We start from the raw sequence: 11693 nt of genomic DNA, 5'->3' as shown, positions 1-11693 counted from the left end.
AATGTCTCTCGTATTGGGGATGCTTGATGTTTTGACAAGCTTCTGGGATTGACCTTTACTGCCGATCTGAAATGGAGTACGTATATCAAATCAATTGCCAAAGTCTCTGGAAAGATTGTGGGATCCTTCTACGGCTCCAGTAGATATCTCACTCCTGATGCAATTTTCTACCTATATGCCAGGTTCGGTCAATGATGGAGTACTGTTGCCACATCTAGGCAGGAGCTGCTAGAAGCAGCTTATCCTGTCTTGGCAGAGTTCAAAATAGACTTCGTAGCTTAGTGGAGGATGCCTTTTCTCTTCTCTACACCCCCTTTCCCACAGAAGAGACGTAGCGAGCCTGCCCCTGCGTTATCGTTATTTTCATAGCAGGTGCTCAATGGAACTTCGATCTCTGGTCCACCCTTACGAAAAACAGTCTTCTTGCCAGAACCACTATCAACAATTACCCACACTCTTTATCCGTGCCTATACCTAAACGTAGATTCCATGAACAGTGCTTCTTAGAACTGCTCGCCTGTGGAACTTTATTCCGTTTGCCTGCTTTCCAGCTGACTACAATCTTATTGTTTGCAAGTCCAACGTGAACAAGTTCTTATTGAACCGTCCCCCTAAGTAATCGAAGTTACAAAATTCCCACCGATTTTTACTACACTAAAATCACAATAAATAATGTATACCTATTAACCCTTATCCTCGAGTGGCCTCTGGGTCTTGCTTAGAGGTGACGCCCATGTAAAACAAAGTAACTTTCTAGCACTATAGAGAGCGCCCAACTTCCTCACAGCGCCAATGTTCTTACTGTATCTGTTCCAACTCATGTTCCCTTTGAACGTTTAGCCGAGGAGTCTGAAAGAAGCTCTTTTGGGTAATTTATCTTAAGCCATAGCTATTGGAGGTTGAGAAGGTTTCTTGAAACTATTGAAGGAAACAAGCTTAGTTTTGGCAGCATGGAATGTGAGCATCAATTTTTGTCCCTATTCCACTACTATATATACATACAAATTTGGAGATGTTCAAATTTGTCCATCGCTATTTAGTTATGCCTGGATACAAGATTTATGAGTAGATTGCGTGTTAAATTCGTAAATTATCACTTTATGTTAATGGCCTTTGGGTGATTGTTATTTTAGCAGTAAAAATCAGTTTCGAATTAGAATCAGTCAGTAACCAATTATGCGCGTATATATATATATATATATATATATATATATATATATATATATATATATATATATATATATGGTGTATGCAAAATCAAGACTTCAAAAAAGGTGTTGATGGCAATTGTATTTCATTTTACGTTACAATTGTTTCAATCTCCAGTTCGGCAATTTCAAGCATTGTATCGTTTGAAAAATTTCAAAAACCAGCATTTCTTCAGACTTTATGAATAAACACACTTTTGACAATGGATCATTTTTTGGAGAGAGAAAAAGCTGGACGGAAATCCCTAACGGGAAAGGCATGCGAGAAACATTTACCTGTGCTGTGGTTACGGTAAAGCCCATTTAAATATTAATATATTGCCTAATTTTCGTATCCTTATTTAAGAACAGTCTTTTTTGTTTCTCTTCAAAAAAATGCTCCATAGTCGAAAGTGTGTTTGTTCATAAAGTCTGAAGAAATGCTGGTTTTTTAAAATGTTTAAACGATATAATGCTTGAAATTTTCGAACTGGACATTGAAACAGTTGTAACGCAAAATGAAATACACTTTTTGTTGCCATCAACACCTTGTTTTGAAGTCTTGATTTTGCATACACAGTATATTAATGCACGATTATGAAGTGTGATAATTTTGTAACTTACTACTCAAGTCAACCATTTTTGGCTTAAAACCCATTGGTATATGAAAATTTATTGAATTACACGAACTTAGTATATTAAATATAAGTCTATATATCTATATGTGTGTGTGTGTATGCATATAATATGTAGCAGTTTTTCTCTAATGCATATTCTATTAAAAAATAGACGTTTTTTGGTTTACTAATGCTATTTCCGATCCTTTCAAACTTCCGAATAACCTGCTTCACTGCTGACAGGAAATAGCTGATGCAATCACCATGCTAATTCTAAGTCCTGAAACTTTTCAGTCTTTCAGGATTCATCGTCAGGGACGAATTAGTGCGACTTATTTGTAACAATTTATATACGTTTTTCTGGCTTCTTCATTTGTTAATTATTTTATGTTATTTATCTAATCATTTTTTTTTTTCTATTTGATATGATAAATATTGTAATTACATCAGCCGTGCATGTCCGAAATGAAGGATGTGGTTCGGAAGTTGGAAAAAATCGAAATTAGAATTAGTAGACACAAAACGTCTATTATATATATATATATATATATATATATATATATATATATATATATATATATATATAATATATTATATTAGGAATTCACTGCCTTGAAAGCACTGTTGATATATGGAATACAAAAATTAAACTGTATATTTTTTAGACAAAAACTAGTGAAGACCTGTTTTTAATAAAATAGTGTTAGGCTTTGAACAGTTAAAGTTTGAAATTTGTATATCATATATCAACAGACTTTTTCTATTTTATATGAAAAACGCGTTGCTCGACGCACACACTGTAATAAAAATTCAAAACGAGAACCAGACATTAAGACGTTCAAAGGTTAATCTCTACAAAAACGGTGTAAAAAAATAAAAGTAAACCACCTTGATTTTCCTAACGAAAAAATGGTATTAATTCGAAATATTGAATTTGTTTGAATAAATAAATATATTTAAAAGTAAATGCCTGCACTAGTTTAGATCTAAGGAACGTAAAGGTTTCAATTTTGTGTGTTTGTATATATATATATATATATATATATATATATATATATATATATATATATATATATATATATATATATATAATGTGTGTATATATATATATGTGTGTATATATATGTTATATATATGTGGGTATATATATATATATATATATATATATTATAAATTTGGGTATATAATGTGTTTATATATTATATGTGTGTATATATATTATATATATGTGTGTGTATATATATTATTTGTGTGCATATATCATGTGTGTATATATTATATACGTGTGTATATATGTATATGTGTGTATACATATTATATATATATGTGAGTGTATATATATTATATATGTGCATATATGTGTATACATATTATATATATGTGTATATATATGTATATATGTGTGTATATATATGTATATATATATTATATATGTCTGTCTATATATTATATATGTGCGCATATATGTATATGTGTGTGAATATATATTATATATATGTATGTATATATAGTATATATATATATATATATGTATATATTATATGTGTGTATATATTTTATATGTGTGTATATGTATTATATATGTGTATATATATTATATATGTGTATATTATATATGCATGTGTATATATACATGCATATATATATATTATATAAATGTGTGTATATATACATGTGTGTATATATATATTATATAAATGTGTGTATATATATTATATGTGTGCATGTATATATATATATGTCCATATATATTATATATGTGTATGTATATATGCATATGTGTGTATATATATTATATATGTGTATGTATATATATGTATATATATATCTATATATATGTATATGTGTGTGTTTATATATGTGTCTGTATATCTATACGTGTATGTATATATTTGTATATATTTATATATATACACTGCCATCTGGGCCATCACGAGTGACACGCATTATTCCGTAAACAAAACTTTGGAAAAATCCGTTGTCATGTTGTCCTCTGCCAATTTCAATCGGTTTTGTTTGTGATGTTGCTTTAATGGATGCTTTGCCACAGGCTTAACAGACTTTGCCACTTCTTTCAGAAGGCGACACCGAGTACTTTTTTCTTAATTTAATCCGATTTGGTAAAGCATTTTCGAATTGCATTCTCCGATTTCTTAACTACTTAAATTTTAATTTGGGGTAGAGAGCGGCGGAAACGATTTGACTTTATCAGCTCTCTTACGTCTCTTTGTCGGGTCCTTCACAAGGTCTTCAGTTTGATGGTGCAGTCCTATCATTTTCGATATTTTGAGGGTAGTTTTTTTTTCTTTTCTTGCTGTTCTGCAATAGTACTCTTTTCAGAACTACTCAAACAAGCTCTGCGACTCATGTTAATGACGAAAAAACTGCCTTGTTAATAATTTGACACACCTCAAATATCGCGGATTCAGCAAATAAGTAGTTTACATTGCTCAGAACAGTACGAAAATTTGACAGTACGCGGAGCTCAGCATTGCCAACGTTTCGGAAGCTTTGGATACGAAACTACCGATAAGTTTCTGAAACTGGTATAAAAATGTTATCTCGTTAATAATTTGACCCGCAGTATATATATATATATATATATATATATATATATATATATATATATATATATATATATATATATATATATAGTTATATAGATAAATAGATAGATATAATGTGTGTGTGTCGGAGAAATCCATTTAAATCCGAAAAAAATTGAACTGGTGTTTATGGTTGATTATTGTTAAGTGAATATCCAACTGCCAAATAATATTTTCTGTAATATTTTTCAAAACATTAATACATATTAAAAGCACAGACAGAAATATGTTTTTTTAAACCCGTTGTCAGCAGTGTTAGTCTCTGTACAATGCACTGGTTTACTTTGATTGCTTTCACACCAACGAGATTTTATAAACTATGTCAAAACCAGCTTATTGCATTTTCGATTGAAAACACGCTTAGAAGTTGACATGTTTTTAAACAACTTATCAAATTTTGTTAATCTTTCGCGAGTACAGAAATAAAAGGCCTGACAGTATGCTTAAAACTAATTGAAGATCAAACGAATGTTATTATCGAAACTGTTTGAAATTCTGTTGCCAAATAACTTCCATTATCTACTTTCAACAGTGATGTGTCTGTCGAGAAACATATTTACCAACACGTTTTGGAATTGCATCAGGCATTTGATCTTCAATTAGATAACAAATTCATTTGCAAAAGTTCTTAAAATCAGTTGCGAATACGTTTAGTTAGGTGCCAAAATAATGTCGTTTTTGACATGAAGTTTACAAACAACGATATTATTTTTGCCCCAACCGAATAGAAATCTAGGGAGACTTGTCAGTCAGACCCAAAGAGAAACCACAGCTTGTTCTCAAATAGAAATTTATGATGATAGCCTGTGCGAAACTCTCAAATAATATACATAATAATAAGGCACATTTAATACGGTGGGCCTTATTGGTTTCGACATTACGAAATCGGCAACTTTCTCAATAGGATCTTAGTTGCTTGCGACTGTTAATAGTACGCAAAGTTATTTACGATGGTAATCGAAAAGTATTGAAAGATTTTATCATCCAGATTATAGGGAAGATTACTGATTATCACTAACTAGCAGTTATATATTAATACGATAGCGTGTGTGTTATTTTTAGTGTCAAGCTTACATCCAGGTCGTTTAACTATTTTGTACTTCCATTTCCTGTCATAAATATTTTTACCAAGAATTATTCGTAAGTTTTGTATATCTGTGTCGATTATAACTGATGGCAGTCCCGTAATCTATTTTTTATATATGAGTAATTGCATCAAGTATTCGTCATAAGTTTTGGTTTCGATTATGGCTGAGAGAACTCAACTTCCATGAGTTTTTATTTCGGTTTCGATTTAAGCTAATACACCCAAGTTATATGGATATATCTTTGTAATTTTTGAAATAGCAACTTTATAATATATAACATTCAATAGAGCATTAACTCTGTAGTAATATATACGAAATTTGCAAGAATCAAAGTCTACTTAAATGTACATTACGACCGGACTTTGCCGGGCGTAAGGACTAGCTTAGATAACTACTGTTGCAGTGTTTACATACAAGCTACAATAATATCAGAGCGTCTCCATTTACATTGAACATGTACAGAATGCCAACAACAATGTTTCATATGAATGAGTCATCTGTGGAATTTCAACAGTTCCCGCTAGTTGGTAATTATTCGAATTCGGAATTAGTAAGAAAAAAATACTTAGTATTTTTTTACTAAATATTCATATTTATACATATACCTACGTATGTGTAAATATAATCATAACGCATACCCGTTCGTAAAAAATTATATATAAGAGAACATATGTAATCATAGAAATCTGTTAAAATTAAATTATGATAAGTCATGCATACTAATGAAGGTGATATAATAGGAGTGTTACCATCAACAAGACTTGTATAGAAAAGTTGCTACTTATGGCGACGTATTACTCAGAAAAATTAACACATTTATTAACAAGTTATGTATCGATATGACGAGAAAAATATTGTAAACATTATTTTTTTATTCAAATGAATATGGAACAACATCAGTCTAAAAACCTTTTAAAAGTACGTGCAAAGACCCTTATTTTTTCAATACGTTTTTCATTTAAGTGTATTAAATAAAGGATGATCGATTATTCGATTTATTGCTCTCAATTATGGAAATCCATCGACATTGTGCAAAACCGTGAAGCGTTCAATACTTATGTGAATATTAATATTGATGAGAATCGAAAGCTAAACTTGCACATCGGTTTAAGAGTTTTATTTAGTTAATGACTTCAGAAACCATTCGTTAATGGTCCCTGGTGTTTCTTTTTATTTAAAATTGCAGACACGACGATGTTCAAACTTTGTGTTCCCCCGGCAAAAAAGGGCGGACATGTAAATTCACCCTTTTTCGTGTGTCCGTTCGTCTGTCCACACTTCTCAATAACTACTCTTTGGAAATTTTTGAAAATTTTCACAAACATTAAACATGATATGAGTAGAAATGTAACAGAACTAATTTTCCGGGAAAATTTCCTGTGTATATTTATTTAGCAGGTTTGCATGGTGCTGAACTTAAATTTAAATATGTTAGAGCCTCAAGAACAGTTGTATGGCACGTCATCATGTATTTGTTAAATAAATAATAACATATTGCATCAGTGGTTGTAGTAGACGTCCTCACTGTTGTTTTCGACCGGGAGATACATATATACTTTCTACTATAATGGCTGATGACGCCATCTAACTTCGCCTATTAATATAACTGCAATAATATCAAACAATAAAAGATAACTGGAATTTTATTTGATGCTTAATTCATTTAGAGCAATTTAAAGATTCATATTTATCGTTATCTCATGGAAGAGTAGACGAATAAATAAAGAGCTCCGACGAGCGACAGACAGTTATTTATCGATTAGCGAACAAGTGAAGAAATGAAATTTTCGTTTTCTTTGCCACATCTTATTCCAGATATCCTCTCTATGGCGGCATAGTGTAACATTATGCATTAACACTTAATTATTATTTTTTTTTTTACTTTAACATAGTTCTGCTTAAATTATGCTTTGGGAATACCGTTTTAACACCGAAAATGTCACTAGTCAAATATTGCTACAAAATGTCCTGAAGAGTTTACTTATTAATTTATTCACTTTAAAAGAGACATATTGACATTGAAACCTAACGTTTTATCGGGGTAGGCGAGGAAGGTAACCTGAAAAGTATTTCGAAAGGAAAATGTGTGTTTTAAACTATCATGAAATATTTGCATGTTTACACTGGGATAGAGACGAGGAGCAGGAAAGGAAATCCGAAGACAATTAGTTTTAGGAAAACTAGAGTAAAAGTATTTCCTCTATCGACACTATACAGTGAAGATTTGGAATTCAGATGCGAGTCAAGTTTCTCGGGGGATTTCCCCCAAGAAACCACAAATACATAATTTTTTATTGGAGCATATTCCTTTTGAAGCACTTGCAAAACAATCACAAGGATGCAAATTTCTAAGTATTGTACTTATTAGAAATTTGTATTTACCTGTTCCAAGAGAGATTAGTCCGTGTGATAATAGCACTTAATATGTGAACAGTTGTCCAAATAAGCCAGAATTATAGACAGTCATTCCTCATGCCACAATGTCCGAAACATGTTTCATTATATAAAATCCTTTTCCAATGCGCAAGAAATGTCTACTATTAAATAATCGCCAAATTTTGATGAAAAGAGTCAGTTTATGGTAATTAATTTTTGTTTATTTCAAACCTCGAAATAGCAAAATCTGATGTGGCAAAGTCACCCCAAAATCAATCAGTAATTGAAGAAAATTGGACTTTCTATGATTAGGCTCAAGACTATAACCTTTTGATTTGATCCTGAGGTTAGAATTAAATTAATCAGAATATACAAGTGGGTGTCGTTGCTTTGGTTGTATTTTGAATTCTAGATCATACTAGTGATAATTCACGTGCAGAATTGATATCTTAGTGCATCAATTTGTCAATAAAGTTCATGAAAGATCGTAGCTGATCCTGTTGATCAGGCCAAACAATTTACGGACGCATTGAGCGGAAAGTGTGCTTATCATGACGAATTGAATTTATTATTAGAAATGGCAAGAGACGTACGTATCGTAATTAGTTTGTTTGCAATCGTCTTCGATTGAATGTTGAGTCGCCATGGTGTTTTAGTCTTATTGATCTTCAAAGTCGTTATCTTTACATTGATTCGCTGAATTCAGTTGTACAATATTATCATTTTGCAGGTACGTGACGATGATCTAATAGTTAAAGACACGAACTGATGTTATAAGTTCAAATCCAGTTCGTTTTACAAAATTACTTTCACTTAGAATGTTTACAACATTCATATGACCTCTTCCGTAATTATTGATGTATATTTAGAAGGAATTCTGACTAGAAAATATCGGGAAACCCGATGTCAACAATAGATTCTTCATATTCATACGATATGATGATCAGTTTGAGGAATGAGTTCCAATGTCGGAAATATTTGCGCTTTATTTTTTGTATTTTACAAACATTTATATTTGGGTTTCTTTCAAAATGTTCTCTCTCTCTCTCTCTCTCTCTATATATATATATATATATATATATATATATGTATATATATATATATATATATATATATATATATGTATATATATATATATATATATATATATATGTATATATATATATATATATATATATATGTATATATATATATATATATGTATATATATATATATATATATGTATATATATATATATATGTATATATATGTATGTATATATATATGTGTATATATATATATGTATGTATATATATATATATGTATGTATATATATGTGTATGTATATATATATATGTATATGTATATATATGTATATATATGTATATATATGTATGTATATATATATATGTGTATATATATATATATATATATATAATTAGGTGTACAAGAATGTTCTTGCGGTTTTTAACTTTCAAATTCAGATAAACCTATCTCTGTTTAAACAAAAAAAAATATTGATCGCAATATGCACCATCAGAATCCAAATATTTTGCAGTAGTAGAACAAGTGTATTTATGCCAGTAACATTTAAATTCTGCGTTCAGATGGTGATGAAGTCGCTGAAGGCGTTTTTGATATCGCTTAGGTTGTTTAATCATTTCAGACGCAGAAATTGTAAAGTGCTTGAAAAAGAGTAAGTTAGTAAATGAGTGGTATGGAGAGTATGGCGGATGATGCAGAGTTCAGTAAGCCAAATCGTTCAAGTTCTGCAAAGTTGGTTTAGAAACGTGTCGTCGGGCAATGTCGTGGAGGAGAATTAGGACTTTTCTGTTGACTAAAGTTAGTGCTGTAGTCGAGGTTTCTGATACGTTTCATTCATTTGTTGACAGTACTTTTCCGCCGTAATTGTTTCGCCTGCAGTCAAAAAAAACTGATGAAAGTAGACCAATCCTGGATTATTAAACCGTAAGCATGACCTTATTTTGGTGCCACTCTGGCGTCGATGACTGTCGTGGAGCTTCTTCTACGTCAAATCACTGAGCCGAGTGCCGTCGGTGGTCGTAAAGAACAGACTTTGTATCGCAAGTCAAAACCCAATCGAGAAACGGGTTGTTCTGGTTGTGTAAAAGAATATAACATGATACTATATAACGGCGTTCCTTTTGGTTATTGTTTACTTCGTGAGGTATCTATCTCTCTCGATTTTTTGTCTTTCCAATCTCTATCAAGTGGTTGCAAATTTTCTAGGACGTTTCGTCTTATTCAGAAGCATGTTCTAAACCCATCATGCGTGGATTGGTTCTACAAACAATTTCTCTCATTCTTAACCATACCTGTAGTTCTATCCATTTTCGTTTTGCTGTCTGCTATTTTATCTTATTTTAATCCAATATTTTTATCTTTCTTTGCGCGCACAAAAAATGAATCATCATGCCAATTAAATTAATCTATTAGCCCAGGAAACATGTTTACAATCGCCATTTATGCAACGTTGAGTCAAATAGCAAGATGAATGTATATATTTCTAAATGCTTTAAAATTGTAATGTGTAAGAATTACCGCTGTAAAATTTTGTTCTAAGGCAATGGAATGTCCATGTATCGTAAAATATATAGAACAGTTTGTAAATATAATTCTTTTTAAGTTTAATATTTATAAACCTCATGTTTCATAAGAGTAACATTGCCACTTTTATTGTGCCATTCTTGCCTGTAATAATGGGAGCTAAAATCACTTGTTTTCTGAGCACTGTTCCTACCTATATAGTAAAAATATTCCTTAGCGTAATTTTCCAGGAATAAGTATTTCCTGTTATTCTTAAATTTCTGTTATAGAGTAAGGTCTTTTGATAATATAAAGTATGTAATATATGGCTAAAAAGATCGACTGGGTTGTTTGCAATGAAATAGTTATTCTACGTAGAATAACAAAGTCTAGTCTGTCTCTGAGTAATAGCAGTTGCAGACGAAGTAGTCCATTGCGGAGAGTGATTCGCTACAAAATTTTTTGATCAAACATATGCTTCAAATGTTGCTTTGAACCATCTAGCGGCATTTTTGCACAGTGCCCTGTTGGAAGAGAAAATACTGCTCTATGGGACATCTGATATAATTACTGTTGACTTTCCAGTCAACCATCTTAAAATACCTTGTCATTTTCAACAATTGCTCTCAGATTTGGGCTCGAGTGTTTAGGTTTATGTTTTCAAATATTACACTCATCAGCATTTTTGGAGTTGAATATGGACATTTGTAAGATAATCCTCGGGCACTGTAATCAGAAATTTTTATGAGAGTGAGGTTTGCTTATTCTGGTGATCTGAAAGACAGATCAGGAATTTTACACTATGGGTCAGGGAGTGGAATGTAGAAAAGCTATGCGTGGTGCTGCCAGTTGCGTCAGTGTAACTAGAGAAACGTAGCCAATTACAGCAGTGAACATTAAATCCACTAATAAAATGCTCTTTATCGCTACTATCGAGAGGATGTTAAATCTATCTTGTCGGAGGCTTTGCTGATGAGCGTAAAGTCATGGGTCGAAGGAGAACGGTGGAGAAAATATAAGTCACTAAGGATATGTTGCAAGTTTAATCTAAAGCATATGTGGGGCTTCTATTATGTTAGTTTATATTCTCTAATCAAGGAGAGTGGTTTGAATATAAAATCCAAGTGTATGAATGTGTATGTGTCTATCCTTACAGTCGAATGGAAAATTATTATACATATTAAAGTAGTTATAGGAAAAAGGGAAGTAAGTTATTTTAAATTAGTACGAGGAATTTTACTGGGTAAATGATTCTTATCACCTAAATTAGTTCTAAGTCGTTTTGTATAAGC

The sequence above is a fragment of the Euprymna scolopes genome, chromosome 23, assembly GCF_053919585.1.
Source record: "Euprymna scolopes isolate OS-2025 chromosome 23, ASM5391958v1, whole genome shotgun sequence".
NCBI lineage: Eukaryota > Metazoa > Mollusca > Cephalopoda > Sepiida > Sepiolidae > Euprymna > Euprymna scolopes.
Note: the sequence above shows the minus strand (reverse complement) of the source record.